General features: G+C 35.7%; 2 non-coding genes across 2 annotated transcripts; one reads left to right on the top strand and one right to left on the bottom strand.

Moving 5' to 3' along the window:
- Positions 1–3,586: 3,586 nt before the first annotated feature.
- LOC148547305 (small nucleolar RNA R71) lies at positions 3,587–3,694 on the top strand. The gene has a single exon (XR_015898826.1). It is a non-coding gene; the product is annotated as a small nucleolar RNA R71 (small nucleolar RNA).
- A 10,695-nt stretch (positions 3,695–14,389) lies between these two features.
- On the bottom strand, positions 14,390–14,497 carry LOC148547304 (small nucleolar RNA R71). The gene has a single exon (XR_015897623.1). It is a non-coding gene; the product is annotated as a small nucleolar RNA R71 (small nucleolar RNA).
- Positions 14,498–22,259: the final 7,762 nt, after the last annotated feature.

The raw sequence follows: 22,259 nt of genomic DNA, 5'->3' as shown, positions 1-22,259 counted from the left end.
TCTTTATGAGTCTTGGCCGTGGCCCTAAGCACTTTGTTTTCCAGTATTACCACCGGATACATAAATGCCACAGACACATAATTGGGTGAACCTTTTTAGATTGTGACTCAGCTTTGCTAAAGTCCCCAATTAGAGGTGTCCAGGGTTCTTAAGCACACTCTTTTTTTTTTTTTGCTTTGGACCTTGACTTTAATCGCTCAGTCTCAAGTTTTCACTTGACACCTACACGCCACAAGCACATGGTTAGGGACAGCTTGGTTTAGCCGCTTAGACCAGGATTTTATTCCTTTAGGCCCTCCTATCCACTGATGCTCAAAGCTTTGGGATCCTTTTTATTTGCCCTTGCCTTTTGGTTTTAAGGGTTATTGGCTTTTTGCTCTTACCTCTTGGTTTTAAGAGCTTTTGGCTTTTTCTGCTTGCTTTTACTTTTTCTTTTTATTTTTTTTTTCGCCTATTTTTTTTTCTGCAAGCTTTGTTCTTTGCTGCTTTTTCTTGCTTCAAGAATCATTTTTATGATTTTTCAGATTATCAAATAACATGTCTCCTAGTCATCATTCTTTCAAGAGCCAACATATTTAACATTCTTAAACAACAACTTCAAAAGACATATGCACTGTTCAAGCATACATTCAAAAAACAAGAAGCATTGCCACCACGTCAATATAATTAAGCTAAGTTCACGGATAAATTCGAAACTCATGTACTTCTTGTTCTTTTGAATTAAAACAGTTTTTATTTAAGAGAGGTGATGGATTCATAGGACATTCATAACTTTAAGACATAGTTACTAACTACTAATGATCATGTAATGAAGATACAAACATAGATAAGCACATAACATAGAAAACGAAAAACAGAAGAAATAAGAACAAGTAATGAATCCACCTTAGTGATGGTGGCGTTTCCTTCTTGAGGAACCAATGATGTCCTTGAGCTCTTCTATGTCTCTTCCTTGTCTTTGTTGCTCCTCCCTCATTGCTTTTTGATCTTCTCTTATTTCATGGAGCATGATGGAGTGCTCTTGATATTCCACCCTTAGTTGCTTCCAATAATTGTGTGGAAGAAAATGTATCCCCTGAGGTATCTCAGGGATCTTCTTGATTTGCAGTCAAATATTCTACCACTGAGCTATAGACCCTTTGATGGAAGCTTTTGTCTTCCCTTTCCTCTTTCTAGAGGTTTCTCTGGCCTTAGGTGCCATCAATGGTTATGGAAAAAACAAAAAAGCTATGCTTTTACCACACCAAACTTAGAATGTTGCTCGCCCTCGAGCAAAAGAAGAAAGAATAGAAGAAGAAGAAGAAGATATGGAGGAGATGGATGGGTGTGTGTATTCGGCCATATGGGTGAGATTGGATGGGAGAGAGATGTTGAATTTTGAAGGTAGTGGGTGTATGGATGTGAGTGGTAAATGGAAAACAGAAGGGATGATCATGAATGGAAAGAGAGATGATGAGGTAGGTGGGGATCCTGTGGGGTCCACAGATCCTGAGGTGTCAAGGCATTTACATCCCTGCACCCATTAGGCATGTAAAAATGCCTTTGCACACAACTCTGGGCGTTCAGCGCCAGGTTGGTGGCCATTTTGGGCGTTCAACGCCCATTTGTGTGCCATTTCTGGTGTTGAACGCCAGAACCATGCCTGTTCTGGCATTCAGCGCCCAGAAGTTGCCCATTTTGGGCGTTCAGCGCCAGAACCATGCTCTGTTCTGGCGCTGAACGCCAGACAGATGCTCCTCCAGGGTGTGATTTTTCTTCTGCTGTTTTTTATTCTGTTTTCAATTTTTCTATTTATTTTGTGACTCCACATGATCATGAACCTATAAAGACAAGAAAAACAATGAAAATAAAAATTAGATAAATAAACATTGGGTTGCCTCCTAACAAGCGCTTCTTTAATGTCAATAGCTTGACAGTGGGCTCTCATGGAGCCTTACAGATGTTCAGAGCATTGTTGAAACTCTCCAACACCAAACTTAGAGTTTGGATATGGGAGTTCAACACCAAACTTAGAGTTTGACTGTGGGGGCTTGGGTTGACTCTGCTTTGAGAGAAGCTTTTCATGCTTCCTCTCCATGGTTGCAGAGGGAGATCCTTGAGTTTTAAACACAAGGGAGTCCTCATTCCATTGAAGGACTATTTCACCTCTGTCAACATCAATCACAGCTCTTGCTGTGGCCAGGAAAGGTCTTCCTAGGATGACGGATTCATCCTCTTCCTTTCCAGTATCCAGGACTATGAAATCAGCAGGGATGTAAAGGCCTTCAACCCTTACTAACACGTCCTCTACTTGTCCATAAGCCTATTTTCTTGAACTGTCTGCCATCTCTAATGAGATTTTAGCAGCTTGCACCCCATAGATTCCCAGTTTCTCTATTACAGAGAGGGGCATGAGGTTTATTCCTGAACCAAGGTCACACAGAGCCTTAAAGATCATGGTGCCTATGGTACAAGGTATTATGAACTTTCCAGGATCCTGTTTCTTCTGAGGCAATGTCAGTTGATCCAGATCACTTAGTTCATTGATGAACAAGGGAGGCTCAACTTCCCAAGTATCAATGCCAAATAATTTGGCATTCAGCTTCATGATTGCACCAAGAAACTTGGCAGTTTGCTCTTCAGTAACATCCTCATTCTCTTCAGAAGAGGAATACTCATCAGAGCTCATGAAGGGCATAAGGAGGTTCAATGGAATCTCTATGGTCTCTAGATGAGCCTCAGAGTCCTTTGGTTCCTCAGAGGGAAGCTCCTTATTGATCACTGGACGTCCCAGGAGGTCTTCCTTCTTGGGATTCACGTCCTCCACTCCCCTTGTAGGTTCGGCCATGGTGCTTATGTCAATGGCCTTGCACTCTCCTTTTGGGTTCTCTTCTGTATTGCTTGGGAGAGTACTGGGAGGGATTTCAGTGATCCTTTTACTCAGCTGGCCCACTTGTGCTTCCAGATTTCTAATGGAAGATCTTGTTTCATTCATGAAACTTACAGTGGCCTTAGACAGATCAGAGACTAAGTTTGCCAAATTAGAAGTATTTTGTTCAGAGTTCTCTGTCTGTTGCTGAGTGGATGATGGAAAAGGTTTACCATTGTTAAACCTATTTCTTCCACCATTATTAAAGCCTTGTTGAGGCTTTTGATCCTTTCATGAGAAATTTGGATGATTTCTCCATGATGAGTTATAGGTGTTTCCATAAGGTTCACCTAAGTAATTCACCTCTGCTATTGCAGGGTTCTCAGGATCATAAGCTTCTTCTTCATAAGAAGCCTCTTGAGTACTGTTGGATGCAGCTTGCATTCCATGCAGACTCTGAGAAATCATATTGACTTGCTGAGTCAATATTTTATTCTGAGCCAATATGGCATTCAGAGTATCAACTTCAAGAACTCCCTTCTTCATAGGCGTCCCATTACTCACAGGATTCCTTTCAGAAGTGTACATGAACTGGTTATTAGCAACCATGTCAATGAGTTCTTGAGCTTCTGCAGGCGTTTTCTTTAGGTGAATGGATCCACCTGCAGAAGTGTCCAGTGACATCTTTGATAGCTCAGATAAACCATCATAGAATATATCCAGGATGGTCCATTCTGAAAGCATGTCAGAAGGACACTTTTTGGTCAGTCCTTTGTATCTCTCCCAAGCTTCATAGAGGGATTCACCTTCTTTCTGTCTGAAGGTTTGAACATCCACTCTAAGCTTGCTCAGCTTTTGAGGAGGAAAGAACTTGGCTAAGAAAGCCTTGACCTGCTTATCCCAAGAGTTCAGGCTATCCTTGGGTTGAGAATCCAACCACACTCTAGCTCTGTCTCTTACAGCAAAAGGGAAAAGCATGAGCCTGTAGACTTCAGGATCTACTCCATTAGTCTTAACAGTATCACAGATCTGCAAGAATTCAGTTAAGAACTGAAAAAGATCTTCAGATGGAAGTCCATGAAACTTGCAGTTCTGCTGCATCAGAGAAACTAATTGAGGTTTCAGCTCAAAGTTGTTTGCTCCAATGGCAGGAATGGAGATGCTTCTTCCATGTAAATTGGAATTAGGTGCAGTAAAGTCACCAAGCATCCTCCTTGCATTATTATTATTTTCGGCTGCCATCTCCTCTTCCTGTTCGAAAATTTCTGAAAGGTTATCTCTGGATTGTTGTAATTTAGCTTCTCTTAATTTTCTCTTCAGAGTCCTTTCAGGTTCTGGATCTGCTTCAACAAGAATATTCTTGTCCTTGCTCCTGCTCATATGACAAAGAAGAGGGCACAAAAATAATAATAATAATAATATGGATCCTTTATACCACAGTATAGGGATCCCTGTGTGAGTAGAAGAAGAGGGGGAGACAAAGAATATAATATAATGGAAGAAACACAACTGTGAGGAGGGTTGAGATGTGAGATGAAATGTTAGTAGATGAATAAATAAATAGAATAAGATGAGAGAGAAGGAATTTTCGAAAATAATTTTTGAAAAAGAGTTAGTGATTTTTGAAAATAGTTTATGAAAAATGTTAGTAATTTTCGAAAATTAAGATTTAAAAATTAAAATAATTAATAAATTAAAAAGAAATTTTGAAAAAGGGAGAAGATATTTTTCGAAAATGAGAGAGAGAGAGAGTTAGTTAGGTAGTTTTGAAAAAGTTAAGAAACAAACAAAAAGTTAGTTAGTTAGTTGAAACAAATTTGAAAATCAATTTTGAAAAGATAAGAAGTTAGGAAGTTAGAGAAGATATTTTGAAATCAAATTTTTGAAAGAGATAAGAAGATATTTTTGAAAAGATATGATTGAAATTAGTTTTGGAAAAGATTTGATTTTTTTAAAAAGATTTTGAAAAAGATAAGATTTTCAAATTGAAAATTTGATTTGACTCATAAGAAACAACTTGATTTTAAAAATTTTTGAAAAGTCAACTCAAATTTTCGAATTTGATGAGAGAAAAAGGGAAAGATATTTTTTTTTTGAATTTTTTTATGATGAGAGAGAAAAACATGAAAATTATGCAATGCATGAAAATTTTTAGATCAAAACAATGAATGCATGCAAGAATGCTATGAATGTCAAGATGAACACCAAGAACACTTTGAATGTCAAGATGAACACCAAGAACATATTTTTGAAAATTTTTAATGCAAAGAAAACATGCATGACACCAAACTTAGAAATCTTTAATGCTTAGGCACTAAGAATTCAAGAATGCATATGAAAAACACCATACAACACGAAACAAAAAAAATCATCAAGATCAAACAAGAAGACTTACCAAGAACAACTTGAAGATCATGAAGAACACTATGAATTCATGAATTTTTGAAAAATGCAAGATGCACATGCAATTGACACCAAACTTATAACATGACACATGACTCAAACAAGAAACACAAAAATATTTTTGATTTTTATGATTTTCTAATTAATTTTTTTTTTGCATTTTCCTTTAATTTTTTTCGAAAATCATTTTAAAAAAAGAAAAATAAGGATTCCAAAATTTTTAATATGAATTCCAGGAATCTTATGCTCTAAAGCTCCAATCAAAGGGTCAGGCTTGGCTTAATAGCTAGCCAAGCTTTAGTATGTAACTCAGACATGACACGTCTAACATGCCCTACAGTCGTATTAGACATGGCTTCACAGCCAGCCATACTTCATGAAACACTAGAATTCATTCTTAAAAATTCTGAAGAAAAATTATATTTTTGAAAACATTTTTATTAAACAAAATTTTTTTTTTTCGAAAACAAAGGAGAAAATTTTGAAAGATTTTTGAAAAATTTTTGAAAATAAAACAAAAAGAAAATTACCTAATTTGAGCAACAGGATGAACCGTCAGTTGTCCAAACTCGAACAATCCCCGGCAACGGCGCCAAAAACTTGGTACGCGGAATCGTGATTACACTTTAATTATATAAAATTCATCGCTCTTTCTTTCCCTGGCAATGGCTCCAAAAACGTGGTGCCAGTACCATGGTTCACAACTCCGTGTAACTGACCAGCAAGTGCACTGGGTCGTCCAAGTAATACCTTACGTGAGTAAGGGTCGAATCCCACGGAGATTGTTGGTATGAAGCAAGCTATGGTCACCTTGTAAATCTCAGTCAGGCGGATATAAAATAGTAATGGGGTTTTCGAAATTAAATAATAAAACAGGGATAGAAATACTTATGTAAATCACTGGTGAGAATTTCAGATAAGCGAATAGAGATGCTTTCGTTCCTCTAAACCTCTGCGTTCCTGCTATCTTCATCCAATCAGTCTTACTCCTTTCCATGGCTGGCTTTATGCAAGGGCATCACCATTGTCAGTGGCTACATCCCCTCCTCTCAGTGAAAAATATGCTCACATGCTCTGTCACAGCACGGCTAATCATCTGTCGGTTCTCGATCATGCTGGAATAGGATTCACCCTCCTTTTGCGTTTGTCACTAACGCCCAGCACTCGCGAGTTTGAAGCTCGTCACAGTCATTCAATCATTGAATCCTACTCGGAATACCACAGACAAGGTTTAGACTTTCTGGATTCTCTTGAATGCCGCCATCATTCTAGCTTACGCCACGAAGATTCCGATTAAGAGATCTAAGAGATACTCATTCAATCTAATGTAGAACGGAAGTGGTTGTCAGGCACGCGTTCATAGGGAATGATGATGATTGTCACGTTCATCACATTCAGGTTGAAGTGCGAATGAATATCTTAGAAGCGAAATAAGATGAGTTGAATAGAAAACAGTAGTACTTTGCATTAATCTTTGAGGAACAGCAGAGCTCCACACCTTAATCTATGGAGTGTAGAAACTCTACCATTAAAATTACATAAGTGAAAGGTCCAGGCATGACCGAGATGGCCAGCCCCTCTGATCTAAGAACCAGGCGTCCAAAGATTGTATACAACTGATCAAAGATACCTAATACAATAGTAGAAGGTCCTATTTATAATAAACTAGTTACTAGGGTTTACAGAAGTAAGTAATTGATGCATAAATCCACTTCCGGGGCCCACTTGGTGTGTGCTTGGGCTGAGCTTGAGTGTTGCACGTGTAGAGGTCCTTCTTGGAGTTGAACGCCAGCTTTTGTGCCAGTTTGGGCGTTCAACTCTGGTTTTGGCTCCTTTTCTGGCGCTGGACACCAGATTTGGGCAGAAAGCTGGTGTTGAACGCCAGTTTATGTCATCTATTCTTAGCCAAAGTATGGACTATTATATATTGATGGAAAGCCCTGGATGTCTACTTTCCAACGCAATTGGAAGCGCATCATTTCGAGTTCTGTAGCTCCAGAAAATCCACTTTGAGTGCAGGGAGGTCAGAATCCAACAGCATCAGCAGTCCTTCTTCAACCTCTGAATCTGATTTCTGCTCAAGTCTCTCAATTTCAGTCAGAAAATACCTGAAATCACAGAAAAACACACAATCTCATAGTAAAGTCCAGAAATGTGAATTTAACATAAAAACTAATGAAAACATCCCTAAAAGAAACTAGATCCTACTAAAAACATACTAAAAACAATGTCAAAAAGCGTATAAATTATCCGCTCATCAATTATTTATTTATCAATTTGATAAATGACTTTAGTTTAAGTATTCTAATTTAAAATATAAGATAATAAAATTAATTTTCTTTGTTTATAAAAATTAAAGTATTAAATTTTGAAATCTCAATTATTTGAACCAAATCATATAAAATTCTTATTATTTTACGTTTGCTAAACTTTATAATTTAGATATAGAAAATAATTTGATAATTATAAAATCAAATAAAATCTTAAATTATTTTAAACTCAATTAATCAAAATTTGTTTTAATTATCTTTAATAAAATAATTTCTAAAATTAAAGTACCTAATGAATAAATAAATCGAAATTAGCTTTTAATAAGATTTTTCAGAATTTTTGGGTCTTACATGTGCTTGTCAAGCCAAATAAATTTTACTATTCATATTAGACTAAAAAAATAACTAATAAAAAGAGATTACAAAAGACTAATAATCTCAATTTTTATTTAATAAAGTCAAGCATGATTACCTTACTTATACTCTTTGCTCCTCTGGTTTGCGCTATTTGAAAAAAGAGTGCTTAAGTTTAAAACCTCACGAAAAACACTATTATTTATAGAGATAACTAATAAAGATAACGAAGAAATCTAATTTTTTATAAAGATATCCTAATAAATAATAAAGATATTCTAATTTTTTTTTATATTCAAATTCAAATTCAATCAAGTATTTTTTTTATAAAGATGTCCTACAATATAATTAAGATAATTTAATTTACGATCTCATATTCAAATTAAAGATCTGATATTCAAATTCTAATTATCATTTTTTGTGAGAGTTGGCTGCTTCGAGGAATTTCTACCATTGCTAAGGAGCTCTCTTTTTTTTTTTTTTTTTGGACGGACCTCTCTTTATCGAAGGCTTGACTTCTCTTCTCGAGCTTATGGACTTTATTTATAGGGGGCACTGAGCAAATCGACTACGTGGAACAATCAAGCTCAAATTTCTCTAGATAGATCTCGAATGGCGTGAGCCACATGTAGGGAAACCTGCACGAACGATTTTTAGGGGGATCTGGTCAAAAGACTGGTCGGCAACCGATCCTGATGTTGAATTTTATCAATTCCATTACTCCCTTCCTTTACCTTTGATCAAAGCTATACCTGTTTTGCTGGTGAAAAGAACTTTCATTACCCTAGCCTAGCCATCTAAAAAAGAGCGCTAACTCCAAGAACAGAGGAGAAGATACCCTCGCTGGATCAGGACGAGGAAGAGAATAGAAGACTGTCGTGATATGGGAAGGCATTAGAAAAGTGAGACAGTAAATAGATGAGGTCTGACAAGAGTGAACGGCACCGATAATGGTCAAGTATGTTGGGGTTTGAGAGCTCTGGAAAGTGAGTGAAGGGAGAAGGAAAAGAAGAAAATGTGAAATGCATAAATGAAATATTAAGTATTAGGGTTTTTGATAATTGAACATAGCAACTAATATATTTTTAATTATATATTTATTTTAAAATCAAATAAAGATAACCCTATTTTAATTGCCAATGAGTTAAAGCTCAAATGGCATAATCTCTCCATACTCATCTAAAAAGTTGCGGGTTCGAGTCTCTCTATCTTTAGTAAAAAAAAAAAAAAACCTATTTTAATTTAGAGTTAAATACTAATAAATAAATATAGTGGTAGTAGAATGAAGATACTAATCTTGTCGTGTTGGTATATATATTTATAATAAAATTTATAAATATTTAAATAAAGTATTCTTTCGATTCAAAATTTACACCCGAAATATATTTTTAATTTATTATTTTTAGAAAATTATAAAAAGAACTCAATTCTATTATAATGTATTAATTCTGTCTGTTATCGTAAAATTTTATAATCAAGTTTAATTGTATAAGGTAAATAACAAAAAAACAATTCACACTGTGTAACAACAATATTAAAATTAAATCCTTACAACAAAAAGTGACAAATTTAAGTTGAAAACATGTATAAATAATAATAATAATAATAATAATAATAATAATAATAATAATAATAATAATAATATATTTTATATTCGTCATAAAGTGAGCTATATTTTACATATGCGTTCTAAGTTTTAATAAAATCATTTTTATAAATATGATAATAACCAATCCTACCTAATAATTTTTATGTTAGTTTTTTTTAATGATTAAATATTCTTAAAAATCTTTTAGAGTAATTTTTCTAAATTAAATTTTACAAAATTTTTTAATCCAATGATAAAAATGGACAGAAACTCTAATTTTAGTAATGCATTAGAGAAATAAAAATTTATCTACCTATATTAGTTAAATAGTTATACTTTGAGTATATATTAATGTCATTAAAGTATAATGTAGAAGATGCTAATAAGTAAAAATCATAATTTTAGAAACCAAAAGTTAACCTATTATTATTTTTTAAAAGAATTTAATATTATAACTATTAATAAAATTTCATATTTTTTATTTTTATTTTTATTTTTTATATATATTAATTTCTTTTTGTAAAAAAATAAATCTATGGAACGATTATTTTTTCATTCATTTCCTTCTTTTAAACATATTTTTCTCTAATTTTCTATCATATTCAAGAGACAAATATATTTTTAGAGTATCGATAAAATGGTCTTTTTAGATTGGTATCTGTCATAAACCAATGAAAAACTAGTCGCATCCTACAACCATACCGATCCTTTTAGAGTGTGGATCTTATCAGATCCGATAACAGTGCGAATCGGATAATAGCTGTCATTGTCTTCATGAATGCTTATGTTAGAGAACGTGAATTTCATATTTGATTTGATTGCTGATGAGCGGATAATTTATACCCTTTTTGGCATTATTTTTACATAATTTTTAGTATATTTTAGTTAATTTTTATTATATTTTTATTAGTTTTTATGAAAAAATAACATTTCTGGACTTTACTATGAGTTTGTGTATTTTTCTGTAATTTCAGGTATTTTCTGGCTGAAATTGAGGGACCTGAGCAAAAATCTTATTCAGAGGCTGAGAAAGGACTGCAGATGCTGTTGGATTCTGACCCTCCTGCACTCGAAGTGGATTTTATGGAGCTACAGAAGCCCAATTGGCGCGCTCTTAATTGCGTTGGAACGTAGACATCATGAGATTTCCAGCAATATATAATAGTCCATACTTTGCTCGTGATTTGATGGCCCAAACTGGCATCTAAACGCCGGCCAGAGACCCTTTTCTGGAGTAAAATGCCGGAACTGGCACCAGAACTGGAGTTAAACGCCCAAACTGGCACCCAAGCTGGCGTTTAACTCCAAGAATGGCCTATGCACGTGAAAGCTTCAAAGCTCAGCCCAAGCACACACCAAGTGGGCCCCGGAAGTGGATTTTTGCACTACCCGCACTTAGTTACTTATTTTCTGTAATCCCTAGTAACTAGTTTAATATAAATAGCACTTTTTACTATTGTATTCACAGAGCTCTGGACGTTTAGTCCTTAGACTTGGAACATTTGAAGGCTGGCCATTCGGCCATGCCTAGACCTTTTTTTCTTATATATTTTCTACGGTGGAGTTTCTACACCTCATAGATTAAGGTGCGGAGCTCTGCTGTTCTTCATGAATTAATGCAAGTACTATTGTTTCTCTTTCAATTCACACCAACTTCTTCTCCAAGATATAATCTCGTACTTAATTCAGTTAAATCAGAATGAATGGGTGACCCGTGACAATCACCCACTATCTTCGTTACTCGCTTAGCCAAAATCCGCGTGCCTGACAACCACAAGCGGTCTACATGATGTTTAACGTATTCATTGAACGATAGTTGGAGTATATTCTCTTGGGTCTCTGATCTACAGACCGAGTCCGTGAGATTAGGATCTTCGTGGTATAGGCTAGAACCAATTGGCAGCATTCCTGAGATCCGGAAAGTCTAAACCTTGTCTGTGGTATTCCGAGTAGAATTTGGGAAGGGATGACTGTGACGAGCTTCAAACTTGCGAATGTTGGGCGTAGTGACAGTGTGCAAAAGGATAGAGAGATCCTATTCCGACGCTAGTGAGAACCGACAGATGATTAGCCGTGCGGTAGCTGTACCTGGTATTTTTCATCCGAGACGAGAAATCTGACAGTTGATTAGCCGTGAAGAAACCGTACCTGGTATTTTTCATCCGAGAGGATCCTACAGCTTGCCATGGAAGGGAGCATGCATGATTGGAAGAAGACAATAGGAAAGCAGAGGTTCAGAAGCAATAAAGCATCTCCAAACGCTTATCTAAAATTCCTACCAATGAATTACATAAGTATCTTTATTTTATTTTATGTTTTATTTATCTTTAATTATCAAAACCACATAACCATTTGAATCCGCCTGACTAAGATTTACAGGATGACCATAGCTTGCTTCAAGCCGACAATCTCCGTGGGATCGACCTTTACTCATGTAAGGTATTACTTGGACGACCCAGTGCACTTGCTAGTTTGTTGTGCGGAGATGTGAAAAGTGTGATCACAATTTCGTGCACTAAGTTTTTGGCGCCGTTGCCGGGGATTGTTCGAGTTTGGACAACTGACGGTTCATCTTGTTACTTAGATTGGGTAATTTTATTTTATGTTTAAGCTTTTTATTTTTATTTTCGAAAAAAATTTGAAAAATAAACAAAAAAAATTAGTTTTCGAAAAATTCATAAAAATTTTTAAGAATGAATTCTAGAGTTTCTTGAGATGTGTTGAAGCCTGGCTGGCTGTTAAGCCATGTCTAATCTTTTGGATAGAGGCTTTAGACTTTCCATTGTAGAAAGGACATGTCTATATTTGTTATGCTAAAACTTGGCTGGCTATTTGGCCATGTTGGACCGAAACTTTAGACTAACATTGCACGAATCCTGGAATTCTTATTAAAAATTTTGAATTTCTTTATTTTTTTTTCCAAAATAATTTCGAAAAAAATATACAAAAAAAATTTTAATAAAATCATAAAACCAAAAAAAAAATTTGTGTTTCTTGTTTGAGGCTTTTGTCAAGTTTTAAAGTTTGGTGTCAATTGCATATTTTTATTTTCTTAAAATTTTTGAAAATTCATGCATTATGTTCTTCATGATCTTCAAGTTGTTCTTGATGATTTTCCTTGTTTGATCTTTGATTTTTCTTGTTTTGTGTCTTTTCTTGTTTTTCATATGTATTTTTAAATTGTTAGTGTCTCTAGTACAAAAGTTCTTAAGTTTGGTGTCTTGCATGTCTTTCTTTTCTTAAAAATCTTCAAAAATATGTTCTTGATGTTCATCATGATCTTCAAAGTATTCTTGGTGTTCATCTTGAACATTCAAAATGTTCTTGCATACATTATTTGTTTTTATCTTAAATTCTTATGTTTTATGTCATTTTGTTGTTTTTCTCTTTCTTCATTAATTCAAAAAAATCAAAAATAATATCTTTCCCTTATTTTACTCATAAATTTCGAAAATTTGGGTGGACTTAGTCAAAAAATTTTAAAATTTAGTTGTTTCTTGTTAGTCAAGTCAAATTTCAATTTAAAAATTTTATCTCTTCAAATCTTTTTTTCAAAAATCAAATCTTTTTCATTTTTTTTCTTAATATTTTCGAATTTCTTAAATGAATTTTCAAAATATTTTTCTTATTTTTATTTCACATTTTCGAAAAATTTACTAACAATTAATGTTTTGATTCTAAAATTTCAATTTTGTTACTTTCCTGTTAAGAAAGGTTCAATCTTTAAATTCTAGAATCATATCTTTTAGTTTATTGTTAGTCAAGTCATCAACTTTAATTTTCAAAATCAAATCTTTTTAAATTTCTTTTTCAAATCTTTTTCAAAATAAATTTCAATCATATCTTTTTCAAAACTTAATTTCAAAAATCTTTTTCTAACTTCTTATCTTTTCAAAGTTTATTTTCAAATCTTTTGCAATTAACCACTTGACTTGTTTGTTTTAATTTTAAAAAGTTTACTATTTCTTATCTTTTTCAAAATCACCTAACTACTTTTCCACTTCTAATTTTCGAAAACCACTAACCACTTTTTCAAAATTCTTTTTAATTAACTAATTGTTTTAAATTCTAATTTTATTTTATTTCTTTTCTTAAATTTTGAATTCTAACTTATAATTAAAATAAAAACAAAAATATTTTTCTTTTATTTTAATTAATATTCGAATACTCTCTCTCTCTCATCTCTTTATATTTATTTTATTTATTTACTAACACTTCTCTTCTACTCATAATTCGAACCCTCTCCCTCTCTTTGTGTTCGAATTCCTCTTATTCCCTCTCTACCTCAATTTTCTATTCTTCCATTCTTCTACTCATATAAAGGAATCTCTATACTGTGACATAGAGGATTCCTCTTCCCTCTTTGTTCTCTTCTTTTTCATATGAGCAGGAACAAGGATAAGGACATCATTGTTGAAGCTGATCCTGAACCTGAAAGGACTCTGAAGAGGAAGCTAAGAGAAGCTAAAGCATAACACTCCGGAGAGGACTTTATAGAAATTTTTGAAAAAGAAGCAGACATGGCAGCCGAACCCAACAACAATGGTGGAGATGCAAGGAAGGTGCTTGGTGACTTTACTGCACCAACTTCCAACTTCTATGGAAAAAAGCATCTCAATTTCTGCAATTGGAGCAAACAACTTTGAGCTTAAGCCTCAATTAGTTTCTCTAATGCAGCAGAATTGCAAGTTTCATGGACTTTCATTGGAAGATCCTCATCAGATTTTAGCTGAAGTTTTGCAAATCTGTAATACTGTTAAGACCAATGGGGTTAATCCTGAGGTCTACAGACTTCTGCTTTTCCCCTTTGCTGTAAGAGACAGAGCTAGGATATGGTTGGACTCACAACCTAAAGAAAGCCTGAACTCTTGGGAAAAGTTAGTCAATGCTTTCTTGGCCAAATTCTTTTCACCTCAAAAGTTGAGCAAGCTTAGAGTGGAAGTCCAAATCTTCAGACAAAAGGAGGGTGAATCCCTCTATGAAGCTTGGGAAAGGTACAAGTAATTTATCAGAAGGTGTCCTTCTGACATGCTTTCAGAATGGAGCATCTTATGTATATTCTATGATGGTCTGTCTGAATTGTCCAAGATGTCATTGGACCACTCTGCTGGTGGATCTCTTCATCTGAAGAAAACACCTACAGAAGCCCAGGAACTCATTGAAATGGTTGTAAATAACCAGTTCATGTATACTTCTGAAAGAAATCCTGTGAATAATGGGATGACTCAGAAAAAAGGAGTTCTTGAGATTGACACTCTGAATGCCATATTGGCTCAGAATAAAATATTAACTCAGTAAGTCAATATGATTTCTTAGAATTTGACTGGAATACAAGCTGCATTCGGCAGTACTAAAGAAGCCTCCTCTGAAGGAGAAACTTATGACCCTAAGAATCCTGCAATGGAAGAGGTGAATTACATGGGAGAATCCTATGGAAACACCTATAATCCTTCATGGAGAAATCATCCAAATTTCTCATGGAAGGATCAGCAGAAGCCTAATCAAGGCTTCAATAATAATGGTGGGAGAAATAAGTTTGGCAATAGCAAGCCTTTTCCATCATCTTCTGAGCAACAGACAGAGAATTCTAAGCAGAGCCACTCTGACTTAGCAACCATAGTCTTTGATCTATCTAAGATGACCACTCTCAGTTTCATGACTAAAACAAGGTCCTCCATCAAAAATTTGGAGGCACAAGTGGGTCAGCTGAGTAAAAGAGTTACTGAAATCCCTCCTAGTATTCTCTCAAGCAATACAGAAGAAAATCCCAAAAGAGAGTGCAAGGCCATAACTATAACCAAAGTGGCCGAACCTATAAAGGAGGAAGAGGCAGTGATTTCCAGTAAGGAAGACCTTGCTGGACGTCCACTAACCATTAAGGAGTTTCCTATTGAGGAACCAAAGGAATCTGAGGCTCATATAGAGACCATAGAGATTCCAATAAACTTACTGTTGCCATTCATAAGCTCTGATGAGTATTCTTCCTCTGAAGAAGATGAAGATATTATTGAAGAGCAAGTTGCTCAGTATCTAGGAGCAATCATGAAGCTGAATGCCAAGTTATTTGATAATGAGACTTGGGAGGATGAACCTCCATTGCTCATTAAGGAACTGAATACCTTGGTTTAGAAAAAATTACCTCAAAAGAAATCGGATCCCGGAAAGTTCTTAATACCTTGCACCATAGGCACCATGACCTTTGAAAAGGCTCTGTGTGACCTGGGGTCAGGAATAAACCTCATGCCACTCTCTGTAATGGAGAAACTAGGGATCTTTGAGGTACAAGCCGCAAGAATCTCATTAGAGATGGCAGATAAATCAATGAAACAGGCTTATGGACTTGTAGAGGATGTCTTAGTGAAGGTTAAAGGCCTGTACATCCCTGCTGACTTCATAATCCTAGACACTAGGAAGGAAGAGGATGAATCCATCATCCTTGGAAGACCCTTCCTGGCCACAGCAAGGGCTGTGATTGATGTAGACAGAGGAGAGTTAGTCCTTCAATTGAATGAGGACTACCTTGTGTTTAAGGCTCAAGGATCTTCTTCTGTAACCATGGAGAGGAAGCATGAAAAGCTTCTCTCAATACAGAGTCAAACAGAGCCCCCACACTCAACTTCTAAGTTTGGTGTTGGGAGGCCACCATTAAGCTCTGAGTCTCTGTGAAGCTCTCTAAGAGCTCACTGTCAAACTATTGACATTAAAGAAGTGCTTATTGAGAGGCAACCCAATGTTATTTAATTATTTAATTTTATAGACATTTGTTTTCCATTGTCATGTTATGTTTTCTTTAGGTAGATAATCATGTGAAGTCATAAAAACAGCTGCAGAATTAAAGCGGAATCAAAAACAGGATAAAAAATAGCACACCCTGGAGGACAGGCTTACTGGCGTTTAAACGCCAGTAAGGATAGCAGAATGGGCGTTTAACGCCCAGTCTAGCAGCATTCTGGGCGTTAAATGCCAGAATTGGCAGACAGACTGGCGTTTAACGCCAAAAAAGGGTGTCTGGTATCTGGCTGGCATTAAACGCCAGAATTGGCAGACAGACTGGTATTTAACGCCAGAAAAGGGTGTCTGGTGGGTGTTAAACGCTAGAAAGGGGCATCAGCCTGGCATTTAATGCCAGAAAAGGTAGCAGAGTTGGCGTTAAATGCCAGGAATGGCACACAGAGGGCATTTAAACGCCAGAATGGTACAGGGACCAGAATTCCTTGACACCTAAGGATCTGTGGATCCCACAGGATCCCCACTACCCCAACTCACTCTCTCTCCTCTTCACACCTCTCCATAACACTCTTTCCCAAATACCCTTGACCAATCACATCAATACCTCTTCCCCAAATACCATTCACCTATCAAGTCCTACCCTCTTCCCTATAATCTCTTCACCACTCACATCCATCCATCATAAAACCCCACCTACCTCACCATTCAAATTCAAAACATTTCCCTCCCAAACCCAACCCCCTCTTACACGAATTCCCTCTCTCTCTTACCCTATAAATACCCCTCCTTACCACCTTCAATTTCACACATCATAAACACTTCAACCCCCTTGGCCGAATTCACTACTCCCCTCTATCTCCTCCATTTCTTCTTCTTCTACTCCCTTCTATCTTATTTTTGTTTGAGGACGAGCAAACCTTTTAAGTTTGGTGTGGAAAAAAGCTCTGCTTTTTGTTTTTCCATAACTATTAATGGCACCTAAGGCCGGAGAAACCTCTAGGAAGAGGAAAGGGAAGGCAGTTGCTTCCAACTCCGAGTCATGGGAGATGGAGAGATTCATCTCAAAAGTCCATCACTAGAAAAAGGATGGAGCAAACAAGAGAGCCCACTCATGGACCTCAACAAGAGCCATGAGGGAAGAGCAACAAAGGCAAGGAAGAGATATTGAGGAGCTGAAGCACTCCATAGGATCTTCAAGAGGAAGAACTAGCCGCCATCACTAAGGTGGACCCGTTCTTTAATTTCCTTGTTCTTATTTTTCAGTTTTTTGGTTTCTATGCCTTATGTTCTGTCTATGTTTTTTGTCTTTATGACATGATCATAAGTGTTTAGTGTCTATGTCTTAAAGCTATGAATGATTCCATGAATCCTTCACCTTTCTTAAATGAAAAATGTTTTCTGAAAAAGAAAAAGAAGTACATGAATTTCGAATTCTATCTTGAAAATAGTTTAATTATTTTGATGTGGTGGCGATACTTTTTGTTTTCTGAGTGAATGCTTGAACAGTGCATATTTTTTATAGTGAAGTTTATGAATGTTAAAATTGTTGGCTCTTGAAAGAATAATGAAAAAAGAGAAATGTTATTGATAATCTGAAAAATCATATAATTGATTATTGAAGCAAGAAAAAGCAGTGAAACACAAAGCTTGCGAAAAAAAATGCAAAAAATAAAGGAAAAAAAAAGAAGAGAAAGAAAAAGAAAAAGCAAGCAGAAAAAGTCAATAACCCTTTAAACCAAAAGGCAAGGGTAAAAGAGGATCCAAGGATTTGAGCATTAATGGATAGGAGGGCCCAAAGGAATAAAATCCTGGCCTAAGCGGCTAAATCAAGCTGTCCCTAACCATGTGCTTGTGGCGTGAAGGTGTCAAGTGAAAAGCTTGAGACTGAGCGGTTAAAGTCGTGGTCCAAAGCAAAAAGAGTGTGCTTAAGAGCTCTGGGCACCTCTAACTGGGGACTCTAGCAAAGCTGAGTCACAATCTGAAAAGGTTCACCCAGTTATGTGTCTGTGGCATTTATGTATCCGGTGGTAATACTGGAAAACAAAATGCTTAGGGTCACGGCCAAGACTCATAAAGTAGCTGTGTTCAAGAATCAACATACTGAACTAGGAGAATCAATAACACTATCTGAATTCTGAGTTCCTATGGATGCCAATCATTCTGAACTTCAAAGGATAAAGTGAGATGCCAAAACTGTTCAGAAGCAAAAAGCTACTAGTCCCGCTCATCTAATTAAAACTAATCTTCATTGATAATTTTGGAATTTATTGTATTTTCTCTTCTTTTAATCCTATTTTGTTTTTAGTTTCTTGGAGACAAGCAACAATTTAAGTTTGGTGTTGTGATGAGCGGATAATTTATACCCTTTTGGCATTATTTTTACATAGTTTTTAGTATGTTTTAGTTACTTTTTATTATATTTTTATTAGTTTTTATGCAAAAATCACATTTCTGGACTTTACTATGAGTTTATGTGTTTTTCTGTAATTTCAGATATTTTCTGGCTGAAATTGAGGGACCTGAGCAAAAATCTGATTTAGAGGCTGAGAAAGGACTGGAAATGCTGTTGGATTCTGACCCTCCTACACTCGAAGTGGATTTTATGGAGCTGCAGAAGCCCAATTGGTGCACTTTCATATGCGTTGGAAAGTAGACATCTTGGGCTTTTCAGAAATATATAATAGTTCATACTTTTCTCGAGATTTGATGGCCCAAACTGGCATCTAAACGCCGGCCAGAGACCCTTTTCTGGAGTAAAACGCCGGAACTGGCACCAGAACTGGAGTTAAACGCCCAAACTGGCACCCAAGCTGGCATTTAACTCCAAGAATGGCCTATGCACGTGAAAGCTTCAAAGCTCAGTCCAAGCACACACCAAGTGGGCCCCGGAAGTGGATTTCTGCACTATCCACACTTAGTTACTTATTTTCTGTAATCCCTAGTAACTAGTTTAATATAAATAGCACTTTTTACTATTGTATTCACAGAGCTCTGGACGTTTAGTCCTTAGACTTGGAACATTTGAAGGCTGGCCATTCAGCCATGCCTAGACCATTTTTTCTTATGTATTTTCTATGGTGGAGTTTCTACACCTCATAGATTAAGGTGCGGGAGCTCTGCTGTTTTTCATGAATTAATGCAAGTACTATTGTTTCTCTTTCAATTCACACCAACTTCTTCTCCAATATATAATCTCGTACTTAATTCAGTTAAATCAGAATGAATGGGTGACCCGTGACAATCACACACTATCTTCGTTACTCGCTTAGCCAAAATCCGCGTGCCTGACAACCACAAGCGGTCTACATGATGTTTGTTTAATGTATTCATTGAACGACAGTTGGAGTATATTCTCTTGGGTCTCTGATCTACAGACCGAGTCCGTGAGATTAGGATCTTCGTGGTATAGGCTAGAACCAATTGGCAGCATTCCTGAGATCCGGAAAGTCTAAACCTTGTCTGTGGTATTCCGAGTAGGATCTAGGAAGGGATGACTGTGACGAGCTTCAAACTTGCGAATGTTGGGCGCAGTGACAGTGTGCAAAAGGATAGAGAGATCATATTCCGACGCTAGTGAGAACCGACAGATGATTAGCCGTGCGGTAGCTGTACTTGGTATTTTTCATCCGAGACAAGAAATTCGACAGTTGATTAGCCGTGCAGAAACCGTACCTGGTATTTTTCATCCGAGAGGATCCTACAGCTTGCCATGGAAGGGAGCATGCATGATTGGAAGAAGACAATAGGAAAGCAGAGGTTCAGAAGCAACAAAGCATCTCCAAACGCTTATCTGAAATTCCTACCAATGAATTACATAAGTATCTTTATTTTATTTTATGTTTTATTTATCTTTTAATTATCAAAACCTCATAACCATTTGAATCCACCTGACTAAGATTTACAGGATGACCATAGCTTGCTTCAAGCCGACAATCTCCATGGGATCGACCCTTACTCATGTAAGGTATTACTTGAACGACCCAGTGCACTTGCTGGTTAGTTGTGCGGAGTTGTGAAAAGTGTGATCACAATTTCGTGCACCAATTGCAAAGAGAGAAAAGATTAATGTAGTTGAGTATGCATAGTGTATATCTTCTTGAAAAGAACCTTCACGTAATTGCTCTTAGCAAGACATAGACTGCATAAGTGATGCACCACTATTTCGTGGTACATTTTATGCTGAATTGAGTGGATTTTATCCATTATTTTCACACTTATGCATAAAATTGCATGTCTTACATTCTCCTTCCTAATTCTGTGCTTTGATTGAAAACATGTTTCTTTGACCTTAAATTACTACTTTTTAAATTCTCTCTTATAACCATTCGATGTCGTGATATGTGTGTTCAGTATCTTCAGGTTTTTCAGGGCAGGAATGGCTTAGAGGATGGAAAAGAAGCATGCAAAAGTGGAAGGAACACAAGAAATTGAAGTTTGAAGAAGCTGGCAGCGACGTGCACGCGTGGGCGACGCATATGCGTGACTGGTGCAGGAGACAAGCGACGCGTACGCATGGATGACGTGTACGCATGACCAGAATTTTGTCAAGCGACGCGTACACATGGGCGACGCGTATGCGTGATAGAGTGTCACGTGCTTCAACTTGCAGAAAACGCTGGGGGCGATTTCTGGGCTCCTTTTGACCCAGTTTCAGGCCCAAAAACACTTATTAGAGGCTGTAGAGTGGAGCTGGAAGGGGAAATCACTCATTCACACTTCATACAACATTAGTTAGGTTTAGATGTAGTTTTTTAGAGAGAGAGGCTCACTCCTCTCTCTAGGTTTTAGGGTTTTTAGCTTTAATTCTTCTCAAATTCTGAAGTCTATCTTATTTCAATTTAGTTTCTCTTCTACTTTTTTTGTTCTAGCATTCTATTTTATTTATTTCTCTTATTGATCTCTTTATGTTGCTAATTTAGTTTATGAATTCTCTTGTTAGATTTGATTTTCTTTTTAATGCAATTTGAGGTATTTCATGTTTATTGCTTCTTCTGTTATTTGTTATCATTGATTTTGTAATTGTTGGTTTTAGATTTTACATTCTCTTATTGCTTTTCTATACTTTTATTTTGCGCCTTCCAAGTATTTGATAAAATACTTGGTCGGATTTTAAATTAGCTTTTTATGTTCTTAGCTTAGATTGAGTAATTTGGAGACTCTTGAATTGTCAAAGTCTCTTGTTGGTTGGTGATTGAAAGTTGCTAGTTGGCTTGAGCTTCACTAACTTTAGTCTTTGATTAGGACTTGTGAACTCAAGTTGAATTGCTCACTTGACTTACCTTCAATTGTTAGAGTTTAACTAAGTGAGAGCAAAAAGCAATTACCATCACAAGTGACTATGATAATGGGGATAGGACTTTTCTTAATTGTTAGTTTACTTCCTTGCCATTTACATTACTTGTTTCTTATTTCAAAAACCCAAAAAGATACTTTTCCATAACCAATTATAAGTACACTTTCCTGCAATTCCTTAAGAGACGACCCGAAGTTTAAATACTTCGATTTATTTTTATTTAGTTTGCTTTAGTGACAAACAAATTAAATTCTGATTGAGGATTGTTGTTGGTTTAGAACTATACTTGCAACGAGATTTTATTGTGAAATTCTTTACCGACAATTTTCCTCCGTCAATAGGCTAGAACTCTTTTGTTTTCTCCTTTTCTTACTTTGACTTTATTTTATGTCATAAAAAAATCTTTTTTTTTAGTACCATATATATTAAGTTCACATTAATATATAAGTTCAAATTATAGTTCAAAATCCGCCCCCAACATCATAACCTTAACTTATCAAATTGTTAATGAAATAAGTTTGAGTTGGCTAATGCTCTGTCTTGACTTAGTTATAAATCTATAAACGAATCAAATTAACGATGTCACTATATTAATTCAACAATAGTTTATCATAATTTTATTTTAATACTTGATTAAATTTGTATTAAATTGCTAGTATTTTATTTTAGAATTGCTCCTGATTAAAAGTATTAATCTAAATTTTTGAACATTATAATATTGTATCATAATTAGCCTAAATAATAACATTAATAAAAAATAATAAATTAAAGAAA

This window comes from Arachis ipaensis, chromosome B8 (genome assembly GCF_059453495.1).
Source record: "Arachis ipaensis isolate K30076 ecotype BB chromosome B8, ASM5945349v1, whole genome shotgun sequence".
NCBI classification, from domain to species: domain Eukaryota; kingdom Viridiplantae; phylum Streptophyta; class Magnoliopsida; order Fabales; family Fabaceae; genus Arachis; species Arachis ipaensis.
Note: the sequence above shows the minus strand (reverse complement) of the source record. Positions and strands in the feature narration are given on the sequence as shown.